Below are 20,515 nucleotides of genomic sequence, written 5' to 3' on the forward strand. Positions count from 1 at the left end.
CTTGTTTAATTCTATATTTCACTTGTTCTATATTTTACTGCTTGAAAGTTGTCCTAACCATCTGATCATCGTCCACCATCTCAGAACTTGAACTACAGTGTGCCACAAAACCATTCCACTCTTGCTCCTATGCCTTCTAAAGAGTGGGTCTTGGGGTATATCTTGACTTTACAGTTTTCAAAACTCCAAAATCTCATCTTTCACTAGCTCTGCTAGGTTTCAGCATTTCTCCACTAGACATCCTTAATTTTAATTACTCTGATATTGGTAATCATGGCTTCAGCTTTAAGCTCAGGAATTTCTCTATAAATCTCTCTTCCTGTCAGTAGCTCTTTCTTACGTCTAAAATGGTCTCTCTCTCTGATCAAGTATTTGAACACTAGAAAATAGAAGACACCTGATGCCTCAAGCCTGCCCTAACATTCAATGTGATCATGATTGACCTAACCCAGGCCTTAATTCCTCTCTGCCAAATCCTGATTGTACTCAATCCCATGATCTTCCAAAAAATCTATTTCCACTGTAAATACTTCCAATAAGGGAACATATTATCTGCCTTGTTATACTAAAGAGAATATACCTGCCTTATCTCTGGAATTTAGCCTTTGTACCAGTTCTGGGTCTTAGATACGATGCATTAGAATGGATCCATTCCAATTTACCTTCTGTAGCAACAGGTCTATGGCAGATGCTATCTCACTGGCTCTACACAAAGCCCTGGAATACCTGGACAGCAAAGATGCATACATTAGGATGCTTTTTATTGACAACAGTTTGACATTTAGCACCATCATCCCCTCAAAACTGATCAGCAAATTCCCAAGACCTGGCACTCAACACCCCACTGTGTAATTGCATCCTTAATTTCCTCACCTCCAGACCACAATCAGTAAGGATTGGTAAGAACATCTCCTCCACCATCTCCATCAGTACCAGAGCACCATAGGGTTGCATTCTTAGCTCTCTGCTCTACTCACTTCATACCTATGACAATGTGGCTCGAATCAACAACAACACCATCTACAAATTTGCTGACAATACGGCAGTAGTGTGTTATATAAAAAGGGATGATAAGTCAACATTCAGGAGGGAGATTCAAAATTTGATCGAATGATGCACCAACAACAACCTTACAGTCAATGTCATCAAAACCAAGGAGCTGATTGTTGACTTCAGGAAGGGAAAACCAGATGTGAATGATCCAATGATCGTTGGGGGATCAGAGTTGGAGAGGGTGATCAAATTTAAGTTCTTTGAAGTCTATCTCAGAAGATCTTTCCTGACCAACAGACAAACTGCATCATGCAGAAAGCACATCAGTGCCTCTACTTCTTCAGGAGTTTGCGGAGGTTTGGTATGACACTAGAAACCCTGGCAAATTTCTACAGAGGTGTGGTGGAAAGGGTGCTGACCAGATGCATCACGGTCTGGTATGGGGACACCAATACCCCCAAGCATAAACCCCTGCAAAATGTAGTGGACATAGCCCAGAAAATGACAGGCAAAACCCTCCCCACTATTGAGAACATCTACAGGGATCGCTGCCGTTAACCTCAGCAATCATCAAGTATCTACACCATCCAGCATACATTCTGTTCTCGTTGCTGCCATCAGCCACTAGCCCTCCACCATCAGACTCCTCAACAACAAATTCAATCAGGGACTTGTTTAAGGACTCTTACTTTTGAATTTTGTTTGGTTTTTTCTTCTTCTCTGTTTTGCAGTCAGGTATTTTTATTTCTTTAATAGTTTACGTGTGTACATTGTGTACTTTTTTTTGTTCTACCAATTGTGTACATTTTTTTGCACTACCAACAACCACTGCATTCGCTTATCATCACAATTGCTCAAAAGCAGTTGCAATATTGCTCAGTCTCCACTCAGCTCTGGATAGTTTCGAAAACAGCAATTCATACATATGGCTGCTCTTCATTGACTACTGCTCAGCCTTCAACACCATTATTCCCTCAGAGCTGGTTAAGAAGCTACAATCTGCAAATAGATCCTTGACTTTCTCATTGGAAACAATACCTCCTCTCTAATTATCGGTGCTTAGCTCTCTGCTCTACCTATTGTACGCCCATGACTGTGTGGCCAGGCACAATTCCAATGCTATCTACAAATTTGCCACTGACTCCACAGTTGTCAGCAGAATCACAAATGTCAATGAGGAAGTGTACAGGAGGGAGATAGATCAGCTCTTTGAGTGATGTCATACCAACAACCTTGCACTCATTGTTAGCAAAACCAAGAAGATGATTGTGGACTTCAGGAGGAAGTCGGGGAACACAACCCAGTCCTCATCGAGGGCTCAGTAGTGGAGAGGGTCAATAACTTCAAATTCCTGGCTGTCAACATCTCCGAGGATCTGTCCTGGAACCTCTTTGTTGATGCAATCACAAAGAAGGCTTGCCAGCAGCTATACTTTGTGAGGTGTTAGAGGAGATTCATTATGTCACCAAAGACTCTTGAAAGCATCTATAGGTCTACTGTGCAGAGCATTCTGGTTGTTTGCATCACTGCCTGGTATGGAGGTACAAACTCTCAGGACAAGAATAAACACCAGTGATTGTTAACTCGGCCTGCGACATGCTAGGTACCAGACCTCACATCATTGAGAACATCTACAGGAGGCAGTGTCTTAAAAAAGCAGCCTCTATCCTCGAAGACCCCCACCACCCAGGCCATGCCTTCTTCACTTTGTTACTGATAGGAAAAAGGTACAGGGGATGAGTCAACCTACAAGATGGAGATTGAAAATTTGACTGAATGGTGCACCAACCACAATTTTGCACTCAATGTCGCCAAAACTAAGAAATGATTGTGATTTCAGGAAGGGAAAACCAGAGGTATACAATCCAGTGATCATTGCAGTATCAGAAATGGCAAGGGGTGATCGTTTAAGATCTTGGGAGTCGCTATCTTGGAAGATCTTACTTGGACCCATCACACAAATGGCAACGTGAAGAATTTGCTCCTCTTCCTCAGTAGTTTGCAGAGGTTTGGTATGACAATGGAAACCCTGGCAAATTTCTACACATATATGGTGGAAAGTGGGCTGACTGGCTGCCCTGAAAAAGGTAATGGACACAACCCAGGACATCACAGGTAAAACCCTTCCCACCATCAGAGAGCAGCAGTAATCATCAAGGATCCATAGCACCCAGCATACCCTCTGTTCTTGCTGCTACCATGAGGAAAGAGGTATACGTGCCACAGGATTGGCACCACCAGGTTCAAGAACAGCTGCTACCCCTCCAATCATGGGCTCATTTAAGGACACTTACTTTTTTTTTCTTTATCTCTGTTTTGCACAGTTTGTTTACATTTCTTTATTTTTACGTGGGTATGTTTAGTCAGTTTTTTTGCACTGCCAGTAAGTGGTAGTACTGCCAGAGGGAAAAAAAATCTCAGGGTTGTATGTGATGTCATGTGTGTACCTCTGACAATAAATCTGAAATTGAATTAAATTTAAACATGTTCTAAGTTTTATTATTTGAACCTCTGGTTTATGGCTCAGCAATGTAACCAATGGTAAATGGACATCTTGAGTTCTGGTTGTGTGAAAAAAGTGGAACCTGTTTTGCAAGCTGATTTTGAAATTTGGGTCTATGACCCTCTGTCATTAATTGTTCACCTTTCAGTGCGTTTTAAAAGACTTTTTTATGGGCAAATCCGCTGCTAGAATATCTGAAGGTGACAGTTAGTTATCGTGTGTAGTCTGCTTCCTGCTGCAGAGATGTAATTTGAGGATACAGTATATTATCTTCAAATTACTTGTGTTTTCATATTTCACCTTGGTATTTATGAGAGAAAAATAGAAGAATTATTGATTTATATAACATGTGAAGGCATTGTTAACATTTGTAATGGTGCTATTATTGAAGGAAAATGTAGAATCTCACATGTAAAATCAATTTTTTTATAGTAAATGTGAGTTAAAGATTTATTTTCTTAATTTTTTATGTTTCTTCCTCAATATGGCAGGGATTGATCCCAAATTAATACATTTGAGTCCAGGTAGATAAATTGCCAAGCTATTAATGTATATTGATATTTTCATTACCTTCATAGTCTTTCTGTTTTAAACATTTTTAATGTAGTGAGCAAAAAGCAAATTGTGGAAAGAACTCAACAGATCAGGCAACCGACATCTGTAGCGGGACCAGGGTAGTTGATTCGTGTTGGAGACCATTTTACACATGCTGCCATGACCTGTGAGTTCCTCCAGCAGTTTGTTTTTTGCTCCAAATTCTAGCATCTGCAGTCTCATGTGTATTCTAATAGAGTGACCCTCCCTTAATAACATTGGAATATTTGATTTGTGTATGCTGTGAAATTGCTCTCAGCTTACCAGCATCAAAAATGTGCAGTTCATTTTGATTAAGTTCACACTGGCTCAGGATAATGTATTTAAAATTCATGATCCTTTTGGCCTGTCAGTCTTCAATGAACAAAAGCTGCTTTATTTTTCCCAGCTGACATTTCTGGCTTTTCAACTAAGAAATTTGGGAGATTTCTGGCATTCTGTCTAAACCAAAAAAATGACATGTTTTGGACTCTTAATAACAGTAGATTGTTAACATCCTTTGTTAACTGCAAAGATCAGGGAAATGTTAATGCTAACTTTATTTCTGGCTAGATCCCTTGGCTTGCAAAACACTTCAGTGACTAATTTTCAACATGTCAGATATTGGTAGTTTGCCAAAAATGGTAAAGTTTGGTTAACTTTGTACATTCAGAACAAAGATATTTTTACACGCTAACTTTTAACCTGGAAGGATTGTAACATTTACTGTATTGCTAAGCATTGGAAGTTGAGGAGTAAATCACTACCAATGGCTTTTGGAATTGGAAAATGCTTACCTGTACATAATTTGGGTTCCAAATTCTTATTCTTTTGTTGTGATGGTCAATAGTGTTGTGGGCCTTGAAATGTGGCATCCTGGGCAAAGCTCCTGTCAAAATATGTGACATCTAAACTGTGACGATATTTTAAAAACACCTTATTGTTATGAATTGTTCATATTTGAAAGCACCTCAAACCAATTTCCCAACTTTTGAGTGTCCCATTTTCTCAACTCCAGGTGTTTTATCCCATCACCTGTTCCTCATCAGCAGCTGTAAAGCTGCTATTCTGTGATTCATCCTCTCTTCAATTGTGTTACTGCCTTTAGATGCTGGAAAACCACTCCAGCATTTTTTAATCCTGTTTGCTTTTCTCTGTTAATTAGCTATAATTAGCTTATAAAAAAAACATGAAGCAAACTGCAAGTGTGTAAATTTCTAACTCCAAAATAGGTCAGATTGATTTATTTTCTTTTTTAATATAAAGCAGATCTTTTGGATTTTGTCATTGACAATTAATGCACATTTCAAGCTCATGATACATGCATAGATTTGTGAAAAATAGCTCCAGCTGGATTTTTGTTGTTTTTAACAGAAGCACTGAGACCATGCATGGAACATCTGAAATTAGCATTTTTTCTGTGATTTTGTTACAAGTTCAGTATAAGAACATAAGAAATAAGAACAGGAGTAGGCCATCTGGTCCATTGAGTCTGCTATCCAACAAAATCATTGCTAATCTGGCCATGGTCATCTACACGTACCTGCCTTTTCCCCTGTAATTTCCCCTAAATTGCAAAAATCTATATAGCTATGACATAAATACAGTTAATGAGAAAGTCTCTGCTTCTTTCTTTGCAGTTTGCAATTCGTTCATTGGCATAGAGGGAAAGGTTGAGAGATCGGTCATGTTTTTGTGTAGTTTAAAGTAACCAGTAATTAACATACAAATTATATGGCAGATCCTTTTGCATTGTCTGCAGTATATGTGGTGTGTATTGTGCAGTTTCCAAAAATAATTTGGTTGTGTGTATCCCCTGTACGTAATTCATTCCAGAGGGTTGAAAAGATTATTTTCATGGAATAAGTGTGTTAAATTGGTTTAACAACTGTGAGCAGTTTTGGGTCACAGTGATCTCTACTTATGTATGGAAACTTGGCATTCTTTGTAAGTGTGTCAAGATTTCAAAATTATTTAATTCAAATATTTTTATATTTTCATAACCCAATTAAACTTTGATAAAATTGTTCCATTTATTTAATTGTTGATACAGGTGCCTAACCTTTTACCTGGGGTCATCAGGATCAGACACCTGCCATTGTTTGGAATCTTCCGGATTTCAGAATCATTTTAAAATGGCTGTCCCTTGAAGCAAACGCAATGTTTCAAAACCGCACAAAATAGGGCGTGTGGGGTGTTAAATGAATTTAGATAAATAAAGACCATAAAATATCATAATATCACTAGCATGTTTTTTTTTATTTTAAAGTAAAACTTTAAAATAAAACTGGCTTAGACCACCTTCCTTGTCGTCTCCGCCATCCCCGCTCCCAAGGGCGCCCTCTCTTACCTTCAGTAGAAAAGTGACTTGGCCCCAAGCACCCAGTGGGAGAGAAGCAGGCAGTAGCTGGCTTGGCAGAACAATTCCAGCTGTGTGGAGGATTATGGATAACAAAGATGGCCATTGCTCCTGCTTTGAGCCGTCGCCACTTGCCGATGCGGCGCTCCAGTGAACTGGAAGCTTGGCAGCACTGCACCACTGCTGATACGTCGGGATTTCGATGGGGGGGAGTGACGAACGACTGGGGGCAGGTGGGGGCTAGGAACGAGGCGGTTGAGCGTATTCTTTAGCATATTGTTGCAGACAATTTAGACTGCAGGCTGTCTGCAAAAATGTTTACGGCTACTGCAGGAAAAATTCCGATGGGAATTAGCTTCTAATACCCGCCTTGAACCTTTTACACAGCCAGCATTGCGGGAATTTTCCAAGAAATTCCAGTTATATCGCAGTAGTGTAAAGGGTATATTTGACGAGCAGATGTCATCGATCGAAAAAAGTGCCAGTTTTTGGAGATTGCCAATGACAGAATCCCGGATAAAAGGTTCGACACCTGTATTTGAATATTTTGGTCATTTTGTTTTTAAAAAAAAAATGGAACAATTGAATGCATTGTTTTAATTCAGATTGTCATCAAACTTTGTTACAGTTCAGAAAATGTTAATGAAAAGGAATTTAAGAGAGTTAGTGTTGAGTATTTTGTAAATTCCCCTATTTGATGCAGGTTTTAGTTTTTAATGATTTTTGTGTGTTGATTGCTTTACGTGGGAGCATGAGATCGCTGTTGGTCAGCTGACTGCTGATTTGATTTTATCATAATACCAGAATTAATGACATAAGGAAAATATGTAAAAGTTGCATGCTAAATCTTTAATCAAAACATCAGGTTTGTGGTCAATATTCATATGTTCCATCCCTGCAGGTGTACCTTGTAATCTGCAGCCAGGCCTATTATAGGTTTATGTTGAACAGTTGCTAATATAAATTGGTATTTCGATCTTTTATCCGAATATTCTTCACAAAAGAGTTAAAGAATCTGGAGTCTCACTTTTTATGTGAGCAGTCTCAGTGCTTCTCTAACTATTGGGTGACAATGTAGAAGAAACATTGATCTGCTGGAGGAACTCAGCAAGTCAGACAGCATCCATGGACTGAAATGGATAGAGTACTGAACAGAGGATGGGAGAGATGGTGAGACAGGAAGAGGGAGAGAAGCAACAGCAGGGTGACAGACCCTTTCACTCCCCCCAATTCCATCCATCTGACCAAGAAAGAGGGCCAAAGCCTGAATAGCAAGGTGGATCGGGGGAGCGGGGCAGGCACATGGAAGGGTGAAGAAGGGGGAGTTGAAACATAAGAACCTAAGATAAAGAAGGCTTCAAAAGATATACTCTGTTAGGAGGACTAGGTCTTGGAATGAAGAGAGATGGGTAATGGGCAGGTAGAGTGAGTCGGGGAGGGGTAAGAGAAGGAAGAGGAATGGGGCCAAAACATTAAAGGAAAGCAACAAGAGGTTAGCTACTGGAAATTGGAGATGGGTGTTGATGCTGCCTGGTTAGATACTGCCAAGAAGTAATATAAGGTGCCGTTCCTCCATTTTTTGCATGGCCTCAACTTGGCACATGTCATCAGGGGAACGGGAAATGAAATTGAGGTGGCTGGCAACTCGGAGGTCCTGGCTGTTGCTCCAAATCTGCTTCAGATCTGCCCAATGTATAGGAGGCCATGAAGGGAACTCCGGATGTAGTAAATGACCCATACAGATTTATAGGTGGAGTGTTACCTCTCTGGGAAAGACTGTTTGGGGTCCTAAATAGTGGTGAGGGAGCAGGTGTCGTTGTAGGTCTAGCACAGTGCAGTCACAGGGATAATGAGAGGAGGGCAATTAGTGGGAAGGGACAAGTGGACAAATAGTCACAGGGATATGTAGTTTAAGTTTAGATTGTACTTTGGATCAAGAAGTATCTGATGAGGACAATGGTTAAAGAATTGTCTTTATCAGAAACGGTGGCAATATTGGTTTTGGATCTGGATGATTTTCTGCTGTAGGGTGCCCTCTAATGGAATTTCTTCAAAAGCCTTATTTGAATAATAGCACTATAATTTATATGCTATACAATTTTTTTCTGTGGACAACCAACTTATTAGTCCACTGCACATCCAGTCCCAAGACTGTCATTGCACCAATCCTTTACAATCTTCCTTGCAGCCTATTGCACCTCTCCTCCAACAGCTCTCCACTGAACTGGAGTTGATGTGCTAGAAAAGGAGGAACCTCGGCAACTTCCAACATCTCCAACCAGAACAAAGGTCAGTCAAATCTTAGTCCTCAGATTGTAGTGAGCAGGTTATACAGTACTTGAAAATCTCCACAAAAAAAGATGAGTTTCAAGTTAATGTAATTCCTTCAGTGAAGTATGAAATGAGTGGCTTTGCAGTGAACAACCAGACTGCCTCTGCACACAATACTGACCCTGCATTAACACCTCAAACTGAGAAAAAATATTTTCAAGATAATGACCTGAAAATTGGCACCAAGATAAGGATTGATGATTCCTGTCCTCCTGTATGCTTTTGAGACGTGATAGTCCTGGAGAAATTCCACCAATGCTGTCTTTGGAAAACCATCTAAATCCATTGTCAGCTTCCCCTCTTACATTAATATAAGAACATAAGAAATAGGAGCAGGAGTAGGCCATCCGGCCTGTCAAGCCTGCTCTGCCATTCAATAAGATCATGGCTGATCTGATCACTGACTCCACTCCACATACCTTCCTTTTCCCCATAACCCTTAATTCCTTTTTTATGTAAAAATATATCTAACCGAACCTTAAATATGTTGAATAAAGTAGCCTCAACTGGTTCTCTGAATTCACAGATTCACTACTCTTTGGGAAAAACAATTTTTCCTCATCTCCAGCTTAAACTATTCCCCTGAATCTTGAGGCTGTGTCCCCTAGTTCTGGTCTCAATTACCATTGAAAACAATTTTCCTACCTCTATCTTATCTATCCCTTTCATAATTTTATTCCTCTCATTCTTCTAAATTTGAGTGAGTATAATTCCAGGTGATTTAGATTCTCCTGGGTGGTTAACCCCCTCATCTCCAGGATCAACCTGGTGAACCTCCTCTGGAACGCCTCCAAGGCCAGTATATCCTTCCTCAAGTATGGAGACCAAAACTACACATATTACTCCAAGTGCAGCCTCACCAGTATTTTGTATAATTGCAGCATGACCTCCCTGCTCTTGAATTCAATTCCTCTAGTGATGAAGGCCAACATTCCATTTGCCTTCTTAATAACTTGTACCTGCAACCCAACTTTTTGCGATTCATACACAAACACTCCCAATCAGAAAGATAGCCATATATCCCAGCTCAGTTAACCAATCCTCAATCCATGCCAATATACTTCCCCCGACTCCATTCATCTGAATCTTATTGATAAGTCTCTTATGCAGCACCTTATCAAACACCTTCTGGAAATCGAAATATACAATGACACCCTGTTCTCCTCAATCAACTGCACCCATCAAAGAACTCCAAGTTTGTCAAATAAGACCTGCCCTTTCTGAATCCATGCTGCGTCTGCCTGATGGAATCCCTTCATTCTAAATGTCTCGCTATTTCACTCCTTAATGACAACTTCAAGCAATATCCCCAGCAATAAGGCTTTGATCAAATTCCATCTGTTCCAATGGGTGAGCTACTTCATCCTGATGCCTGGTACTGGACTACTGAACTTCCATCAGAGCAACGGATTGCTAATGCTTCAAGAAAGTTCTCTGAAGCTCCCTTGAGGGGAAAAGTCATTGTATGTCATGTCCAGATTATGGCATTTGCTGGTTCCTGAGTTTTCAAAATTGAGAAGGAACATCGAGGAATGTGCTGAGCACCTTGAGTCTCCACAACATGGAAGTCAAATGCTGTATCCCAGAATACTGTTCCAACCGTAGTCTGCAGATCTTGTGTATGATTCCTCAACAACCGCAGAACCCACAGATCTGAAGTGGAAGCAAGCCCTGCCTAACCCAAGGGAGTATAGAAAAAGAAAATTGCTTGGAGCAATGTGTTTTGATTTATTGTAAATGCACATAGCATTCTATAGTGTCATTTACTGGGTTTGATCATTTTTTGCTGTAGAGTGCCCTCTAATGGAGAGACTTTAAAAGGTTTATTCAAATATGATACAAGTATCATTCATTTTATCATGTGCCCCACCAGGATACAGTTATTCCTTGCTTATGGTTTGAGAAAGAAGCATTGGTGGTTTGTAACAATAATCTTTGCATTGTACAGTATTTATTTATTTGCTTAGTTAAGAAAACTGTAGTGATTCACTTTAAATTTGTAGTGCCTTATAAAGATGGTAAGTTGCACATACATAATTATTGATCTTTGCTTTAAGTAGTTTAGAGTTGGAATAATCTTGGCTTATTCCAAATATGTCTGCATGTAGGCATCCACATTGTATGTTGTTGCAATGTTTAATAAGCAGGCTCTAACATTTGTTTGGGGTCTGGCCTTTGTTTTACACAGCAAGCCAAGGTATTCATGGTTGGTAAAAGGACAATGCAGCAGGTCAAACAATGTACTTTATATAAGAAACATAACGATACAATACCAATGCTTCAGCCTTGATCCCTTCATCAAGGTATGAACATAATGTAGATAGGCGCCTGAATAACATGTGGATGGGGAGAGGCAGGAGGAGAAGCACAAGCTCTTCAACATCGAGGTGGTTAAGGGAGGGAGGGCACACTAACAAACAGGGTGAGGGGGATGGCTCTGTGAAAAGATAGGGAAGGGGTGGAGAGCTGGAGGAAAGAAGACAGAGGGATAAGGAGGAGAGTGAGAATGAGAGTGAAACCAGAGAAGCCGATGTTAATCCCATCCAGTTTGGAGAGTGGCTCCTCCAATTTATGGGTGTCCTTGGTTTGGCAGTGCATGATGCCATGGAAAACAATGTCAGTGCGGGAGTGGGGCTCAGAATTGAAATGGTTGGCCATTGGGAGATCCCGTAATGCGGACAGAACGAAGGTGCTTAGAGAAGTGATCTCCCAGTCTACATTCAGTCTCTCCACTGTAGAGAAGGGCTCAATGGGAGCACTGGAGACAGTAGATAACTCCTGCAGACTCACAAATGAAGTGTTTCTTCACTTAGAAGGACTATTCAGCACCCTGAATGGCAGTGAGGGAGGAGCTGTGGGCACATCTAGCACTTCCTGCAGATACAGAGGAAGGTGCCAAGGGAGCAATTAGTGAGAAGGGAAGAGTGAAAGAGGGAGTCACGGAGGGAGCCATCCCTATGAAAGGCAGGGATGAGAGGAGGGCGAAGATGTGTCTGGTAGAGACTGCTCCCTTATTCACTCAGGCCCCAAGCATTGGTTATTTATAGTATCTTTATCTTTGCTATTTAAAGTACACTGTTCGACCTGCTGAGTTTCTCCAGCATTGTGTTTTTACTTCAATCACAGTTTCTGCAGACTTCATTGTTTTACTCCTCTCAACTAATGGTTTGTACTTAATTATACAGTACGTCCGAAAATCTGGACTGCTTGGGGATTGGGTCGGTCTGGATTTTCAGGATTATCGGGCAGTACTTTTAAAATTCAAATTTAAGGAGGAATAAAGAAGAGATGAACAGGTAAATTTTGCTTATTTATTCATTAGCAAAAATAGCATGCTTCATTTATCAAAACAAACAGTTTTAAAGAAAAATAAAGTCAACACCTCTCAAGGTCACCATGCAGGTTGAGAGGATAGTTAAGAAGGCCTATGGGATGTTTGGCTTCATTGAGTTCAAGAGTCAAGAGGTCATGTTGTAACTACAAATCTCTAGTGGGACCACACTTGGAGTATTGTGTTCATTTCTGATCATCTCATTACCTGGATTGGAAAATAAGTCTTATAAGGCAAGGTAAACAGAGCTGGGACTGTTCTCTTTGAAATGAAGAGGGATGAGAGGAGACAAGATTCTGAGAGGCATAGATAAGGTGGACATCCAGTGCCTTTATCTCAGGGCAGGAGTAGAAAACACGAGAGGACATCTGTACCAAGTGAAGGGAGGAAAGTTTAGGGAAGACATCAAGGGTAATTTTTTTTTTTACACAGAGTTGTTGGTGCCTGGACTGCCTCGCTATGGATGGTGGTGGAGGCTGAAACATTGGGGACATTTAAGAGACTCTTAGACAAGAAAAATAGAGGGTTATGGGGTAGGGGGGGTTAGTACTTTTGTAGAAATATATAGGTTGGCACAACATCGAGGGCCGAAGGGTCTGTACTGTGCTATAATGTTCTATGAACCCCAAAAATGTAAACAATTTTTACTACAATAAAAGCATGCAGTGTTTGATGCAAAAGAAATATACAGTTTTCAAATGAAAGCAGAAGTTATGCGTGCGCGCGCGCGCACACACACACAAACCCCCCCACTCAATAAATTTTAAAAGTTTTGAGAGTTTTCGTAAAGTCCAGATCCTCAGGTGGGCCAGATTTCTGGAATCCTGATTCCCTGATTTTTGGGCTTCTTCTGTACAATACAGTACAGTACTACAATACTTCTATTGTTCAATGCAGCTACAACAAAATGAAGTATATTGATACGATGTAAGCATATTGTTGTTAATGTGATTTTATTAGTTATATTGCATATCTTGATACAAGTTGGAGTCGTACTGCATGGAAGCAGATCCTTCTGCCAACAGTCCACACTGACTATCAAGCATCCATTTACAGTAACCCATGTTATTTTCCTCAGATTCTTATCAACTCCTCCAGATTCTACCCTTCTCCCATGCAAAAATGGCAATTAGCCTACCAACCCTCACCAACACACATCTTTTGGATATGGCAGGAAATGGGAACACCTGGAGGAAACCCTTGAGGTCATAGAGACCATGTAAAGTCCATACAGACAGCACTTGATTAGGATTGAATCTGGGTCACTGGAGCATTGAGTCAGCAGCTCCATGAGCTGCACCACTGTGTCATGCAGGTGCTTATACAGCTTGCTTAAAAATAACACCTCCATTATTTTAAATTTATACAAGTCATTTGTTTGATGGCTTTGAGTCAGTTTGGCTATCGATTGCTTGGCAGTTTTTAAAAAGGAAAATGAGATTGTCACGCAAGTTTAAAAATAATGAAGTAAATTTATCAAATTAACTAGTGGAGATGCATTCTAAAATTTCAGCCCTGCTCAGCTCTGAAGCATTTGCAACCCATAGGTTATAGTAAAGACAGGTAATTGAAAGGCAAATTTAGCATTATCATGTTACCTTTGAACTCCAGAATGGCTGAATTCAGTTCAATTCTTGGAACAATAAAGGTCAAGAGAAAAGAGTTTAGTTTTAATGGGGTTGAAAATATTTGTCAGTACGCCTGTAAGGCACACACAGTTGGCATTGAGGTCCATTCATTAAAATTCTCATTTGCATAGTACTAAGATTAATATCTTCTTTACTCTTATTGTTAGTAGAGGTATCTGGACCATATTCGAATAAGGATGGATTGTCTCAACATTGCATCAGGTCTTTTCAATCTAGTAATAAACTGTATAATATAATTAGAGTGGATTAATATTGGCATATTCAGTTAAATTTCTTCATTTTACTAATCTCTGCTTGAATGTTCTCTCTTCTTGCTCATACTTAAATGCTTTCAGAAATTTGTATTTGGCTTCCATTCACACTCAGTAATGTATAAAGAATCTCTGCTCAGATGTTGTAGCCCTGTGACTGTAGCTATAATATTTATTGGCATACGTGTTTTAATTCCACTATACAGGAAATCCCTGGGTTACGAACGTCCTACTTATGGACAATTTGTACTTATAAACATACTACGCGCAACTTCAGCGGTTCAGTAGCTCGATGATGGAGAATGTTGATCGCCATTTTAAGTCAGATCACGTTGCCTCCTTTGATGCATACTTCAGCAGAACTCCCAGCCGGGCATAGTGGCGTGCACCTGTTATCTGGCTGCTCAGAGGCTGAGGTTGTAGGACTGCTTGAGGCCAGGAGTTCTGGGCTGCTGTGGGCTATGCCGATCGGGCATCCGCATTAAGTTCAGAATCCATATGGTGCTTCCAGCAGAACCTAGAATAACCAGGTGCGATAAAGAGGGGTGAATCGGCCCAGGTCGGAAACGGAGCAGATCAAAGCCCCCGTGCTGATCTGTAATGGAGCGCAGCCTGCCCAATACAGTGAGATGCAGTCTTTTAAAAAAAAGCAGCACTCCCACATGCGCTGGTTTCATGATCCTCGATCGGAAGTGAAGTCCTTGCAACTGGTTGGAAAGAGTGCCGACAAAGGAAAGTGAAATAACTCACCCCAGAAAGGCCCGACAGCTGCACACAGGTGTCCCGCCCAAATGTCACCGGTTCTTCACGTTCACTGTACCCCCAACTCATCCTTCAAGTCACCCCATGCTAGGTATTGAGGCATCTGGGCATGTGAATTTTACATATTTCCGCATTTTTAAAATACATTTTCTGTGTTTTTGAATGATTTCCACGTTCAAGAGCTCGGATCAGGGTCCATCAATCTTCTCTCTGATACCTTCGAGCAGAAATGCAGCAGACCTCGGGCTCTCAGCGGCAGGAGCGGGCCTCGGGCTCCCGGTGGACTGCAGCGGGAATCTCAGGCTCTTCGGCAGGATCTGGGGCTCAGTGGGGAGGTGTCAGTGATTGGTGGTGCCCAGCATTTTTTTGAAAATCAAGAACAAGGTGGAGTAATGTAGCAAAGTGATCATTGTAACCGGGAACAAGGTGGAATAAAGCAGCCAACACACCATGAAGGTAACAAAAAGGCACAGAGAAGGAAAAGAATAAATTGGCAAATCACTGGATAAACATTTTCAAAGTCAATAAAGTTTACAGTGACATATTTACATTATTTTGTAATGTCCGTTTTTACTTTGAAATGCAATGAAAGTGGCTTGAAACTGATAATTTTACGTGTAAATTTTCAATATGCCATAGTGCTCTGTGATTAGTAGGTGATTGCTTAAGGTGGTATGTGAGTGGGAAGGGAAGGTTGAGAATCACTGCTTTAGACCCAATTGTTACTGAAATATTTTGCTTGAGAAAAATTGTCATTGGCCCATTTCCTTTGGAGTTATGAAACCGTGCACATAATGAGTCAATTAGGGACGATTAAAACAGTGGTTTTCAAACCTTTTTCTTTCCACTCACATACCACCTGAGGCAATCCCTTACTAATCACAGAGCATGTATGGCATAGGGAATACTTAAGATGGAATTTGAATTTTTTTTTAAAAAAGGTTGCCCACCCTGGAGAGAGCAGATTACCATACATTGCCTTGGCTGCAGTATTGCCATTGTGAGAAGGGTGAGTTTGTTTACCCTGAAGGCTGGGGTGGTGGTTGTATGGCAGGGGGAGTGTCCAGACATAATGAGGGGAATGGATAGGATAGTACATGTACTAAGACAAACATTTGACTAACTGACGCTAAATAAGAACCGTATGTACCTGATCCGACTTATCTACAAATATGATTTAAAGACAGACTTTTGGAACGGATCTCATTCATAACCTGGTAAATGGCACTTAACCTGGTAAATTTGGTTCAAAGCTACATTGGAAAAACCATAGCCAGTTAGAAGCATACCTCATGCTTTGCAGATACTATTTCCAGGCATTTTATGCTCCTCCAAAGTTACAATTTCTTAATGTGTATTGAAAGTCTTGAATAATATTGTGATTTTTGAGAGGTTTTATTTTTTATTCTCTCTTTATTGCACGGCTTGTTTACATCCATTTTCTGTTTACAGTTCTTTATTTGTTTACATGTACATGTCCTTTGCAGATTTTTGTATTGTATTACAAATTAGTGGTAATTCTGATGTGCTCACTGGAAAAAGGGATCTCAGGATTGTGTGTGATGTCATGTATGTACTCTGACAATCAATATAAAATATAAATCCTTATTTCTAAGCCAGTCAAATCAGAGAAAGTTCTGCAGGGCCCTGAAAGCACTCCTTGTAAAACTTCTCTTCTTGGAAGTACTATCCAGCACAGATGGAATTGAGAAGTATTTAAACTCCTTTGCGAAAACCTTTGTTTTTAAGCAGCCCACCACGAGTTGTGGTAATGCAATGAAGTCCAGATTTTTCAGCAGTAATGGGGTGAAAAGATGGACTTTTGCCTTTATCACTATGAAACTGGCAAGTTTCAGGGTTTTCATGCGTATATACTACAGTGGCAAAATTCCAGAATTGCTTTGGGTGATTCATTACAGCCCTCGATTGTGCTGTTTGAAACTAACTCCATTGTTATGAAAATAAAATCACTTAAACAGATGCTTGGTTAAGCCATTTAGGAAAGCGTCACACTCCAAAATCTTGGCTTTGTTCTATTTTAATTGAAATTTTAATAGTATTCTAATACTTCACAAACTTTAAGAATGCCATTAAAACTCTAATTTTTGAGTATCTTTGTAATTTCATTATAAAACTACTTCAAAAATATAGCATTTTTTTTTGTGCCTTTAAATGTCATATCTCAATTTGTCCAAACTTGATTTAGCACCCTGTAATTTTTTTAAGTTTTAAAAAAATTGTTTCTTAAGGGTAAGGAGCTTTTAATGTTGGCCAAAATTATGACATCACAATTACTCAGCACAAAAACAAGTGGGAAGAAAATAGGAGCGAAGGTAGGCTAAATGATTTTGTTTGATTTATCCAGGCCTGAATTGAATATATCCAAGTTTATTTTAATAAATAATGTAAAATGAGACCAACATTCAAGACTCTCATGCAGATGGAAAAATCTCAGCATCTACCCTTTCAAGTCCCCTTAGGATTTTGTATGTTTCAATGAGATTATTTCTCACTCAATATACTCTAAAGATTACAGAACCAACCTGCTTAGCCTCTCTCTATGGGACAGTCCTCTCATCCCATGAATTATCTTGGTGAATCTCTTGGACTGCTTCCAAAGCTTCTCTATTCTTTAGCAAAAGTAAAAGACCAAAACTGTCCACAATACTCCAGCTGTGGTCTTGCAAACACTCTGTACAAATGTAACAAAACTTCCTTTTTCTAAATTCCAACCACTTTACAATGAAGGCCAATAAAGTCATTTGCCCTTTTAAACCCATGCTGCACCAGCCTGCTAACTTTTTTTGTGACACTTCACAAGGTTACTATTCACTAATAGAATCATAGAAAACTACAGCACAGAAAACAGGCCATTTGGCCCTTCTAGACTGTGCAGAAACATCATTCTGCTAGTCCCACTGATCTGCACCCATTCCATAACCCTCAAGACCTCTCCCATCCATACATCAATCCAGTTTATTCTTAAAACTTGAGTGAGCCTGCATTTACCATATTAGATGGCAGCTCGTTCCAAATTCCCACCACTCTCTGAAGAAGGTCCCCCTAAACCTTTCACCCTAAAGCCATGTCCTCTCATATTTATTTCCGCTAATCTAAGTGGAAAGAGCTGACTCGCATTTACTCTGCCTATACCCCTCAAAATTTTGTAAAGCTCTATCAAATCTCCCCTCATTGTTCTGCGTTCCAAGGAATAAAGACCCGGTAACATCTAGTAAGTTTTCTCTGTACTCTTTCAATCTTACTGATATCCTTCCTGTAGTTTGGCAAACTGAACTGCACACAATATTCCTAATTTGGCATCACCAATGTTTTATACAACCTCACCATAACATCCCATCTCCTGTACTCAATGCTTTGATTTATGAAGACCAAGATGCCAAAAGTTTTCCTTACAATCCTGTATACCTGTTAAGCCACTTTCACGGAATTATGTATCTATAATTACCAGATCCCTTTGTTCCTCTGCACTCCTCAGAGCCCTATCATTTACTATGCATGTCCTACCTTGGTTTGTCCTTCCAAAATACAACACCTCACACTTGTCTGCATTAAATTCCATCTGCCATTTTCTGGTTCATTTTTCCATTTGTTCCAGATCCCTCTGCAAGTTTTGCAATCCTTCCTTGTTGTCCACAATGCCTCTAATCTTAATGTCATTAGCAAACGTGGTAATCCAATTTCCCATATTATCATCCAGGTCATTGAAATAGACAACAAACAACAATGGTCCCAGCACAGATTCCTGGGGCACACCAGTCTGAGAAGCAATTTTCCACTGCCATTCAGCCAATTTCAAATCAATTTTACAACCTCTCCATGGATACCTAGTGTCTGAACCTTCGGAAATAACCTCGCATATGGGACCTTGTCAAAGGCCTTACTGAAGTCCATGTAGACAACATCTACAGCCTTTCCTTCATCTGCTTTCATGGTAACCTACTCAAAAAACTCTATAATTCGTTAAACATCACCTACCATGCACAAAGCCATGCTGACTATCCTTAATCAGCTCTTAGCTGTCCAAATACTTGTATATTCAATCTCTCAGTACACCCTCCAGTAATTTATTTACTACAGACGCCAGGCTCACTGGTCTGTAACTTCCAGGTTTACTTTTGGAGTCTTTTTTAAACAACAGAACAACATGATCGACCCTCCAATCCTCGGCATCTCACTCATGGTTAAGGATATTGCAAATATTTCTGCCGGGGCCCTTGCAATTTCTACACTAGTCTCCCTCAAGGTCCAAAGGAATATCATGTCAGGCCCGGTGGATTAATCTACCTTCATTTTCTGTAAGGCAGCAAGCACCTCCTCCTCTTTAATCTCTATGTTCCTTGACTCTTCTGTTTGTTTCCCCCCACTTCCTTATACACCATGCCAGCTTCCTGAGTACATACTGATGCAAAAATACTGTTTAAGACTTCCCCCATCTTGTGAGGGTCCACACATAGACAACCACTCTGATCTCCTAGATGACCAATTTTGTCCCTTACTACAGGTAAACGATCCTTTATCCGGAACCCTTGGGGGATAGTGTGTTCCGAATTTCGGATTTTTCCAGATTTCGGAAAGCCTCCCCCAAGCTCCGGTCCCTCAGCCGCCTCCCCCATGCACCGGCCGCCTCCCCCAAGCGCCAGCCCTCCAGCCGCCTCTCTTCCCAGTTACTGGATTTTGAAGCTTTCCAGATTTTAGATGTCCGGATAAAGGATCATGTACCTGTATCCGTTTACTCTTAACATACCTGTCAAAGGAACCTCATGCCTTCTTTTTGCCTTCCTGATTTCCTTAAGTATTTTTTTTACACTTTCTATATTCTTCTAGTACCCCATTTGCTCCTTGTTGCCTCTATTTGTTATACATCTCTGGGTTTGTCTTTACCAGATTGCTAATATTATATATAGATATGTTTTTGAAGGAGATAGATTGTAGGGGTAGTGTAGGTCACAAACAAACACTTTACAAAACAGATCTTATTTAAAATGCAAGAGCTTTGCACAAACTAAATTCTGGGCCTGGTGCCTTTGTAAAGACAATCAAAACTGCTTTGCTAAAGGTTTTCACAAGGAGGTGCAAATAGAAGAACCCAGCTCAAGAGACTTCACAAGTAGGTGTTAATTGGACATGATGTGGAGTAATGGATTATTGTTTTGAAGGCAACAGATGAACGGGCTCAGGTTTGGGTTCGGTGCTGCAATCTGTCTGGTTGCATTTTTGCTGTTATAAGAGGTCATGTGGTTTGGCAAGCAGAGAGAGAGAGGAGGCCAAACAGGCTTTCTGTAAGTGAGAGAGAGAGAAAACTGGTTTCTGCAGTCATGGCAAGCGGGCAGCTTGTTGAAACCCCATTTTGAAGACGGGTTGTGAGTTCTGAGTTCAGTTTGTTGAAAACCCTTGTGGTCCATACAAGAGGAAATGGCTGGCTAGAGTGTTTCACCTGAAATAAGGGAATCAAAAGGAACTAAGTGGTGACCTGCAGAAGACGAGGTTATCATTTGGAAAACCCTGATGGGACAAGTTTATTCGCCAAGACACTGAAGTGACTAATGGAACGAAATCAGTTTGTGTGTGTCCAACAAGCAACAAATCTCTCTCTGAAACCAACAAGAACCTTCCTGAGCAGTAACCATTTAAGCACCAGCGCTTGGTGAAAATTCATACATGTCAAATTGCCTGATACTGGTGAACTTGGAGGAGTGAGAAGAGAGATTGGACTGTGAATGAAAGTACATACATGTGCACTTA

At 40.4% G+C, this 20,515-nt stretch overlaps 1 protein-coding gene across 13 annotated transcripts in view; it reads left to right on the forward strand.

The window, feature by feature from the left end:
- The window catches only part of hdac4 (histone deacetylase 4), a 481,405-nt gene that overhangs the window by 223,968 nt on the left and 236,922 nt on the right, over nucleotides 1–20,515 (forward strand). For 2 of the 13 annotated variants that reach the window (XM_069934300.1, XM_069934298.1), the window contains exons 3-4: nucleotides 8,617–8,717; nucleotides 11,945–12,055. The exons of 9 other annotated variants lie outside the window; for them this stretch is intronic. The gene's annotated coding sequence lies outside the window, so the exon portion shown is untranslated. Of the gene's footprint in view, nucleotides 1–8,616; nucleotides 8,718–11,944; nucleotides 12,056–17,057; nucleotides 17,086–20,515 lie in introns of those variants that run through there. 2 more of the 13 variants (XM_069934301.1, XM_069934302.1) reach the window with 2 other exon arrangements.

Source organism: Narcine bancroftii, chromosome 4 (assembly GCF_036971445.1).
Source record: "Narcine bancroftii isolate sNarBan1 chromosome 4, sNarBan1.hap1, whole genome shotgun sequence".
Taxonomy (NCBI): domain Eukaryota; kingdom Metazoa; phylum Chordata; class Chondrichthyes; order Torpediniformes; family Narcinidae; genus Narcine; species Narcine bancroftii.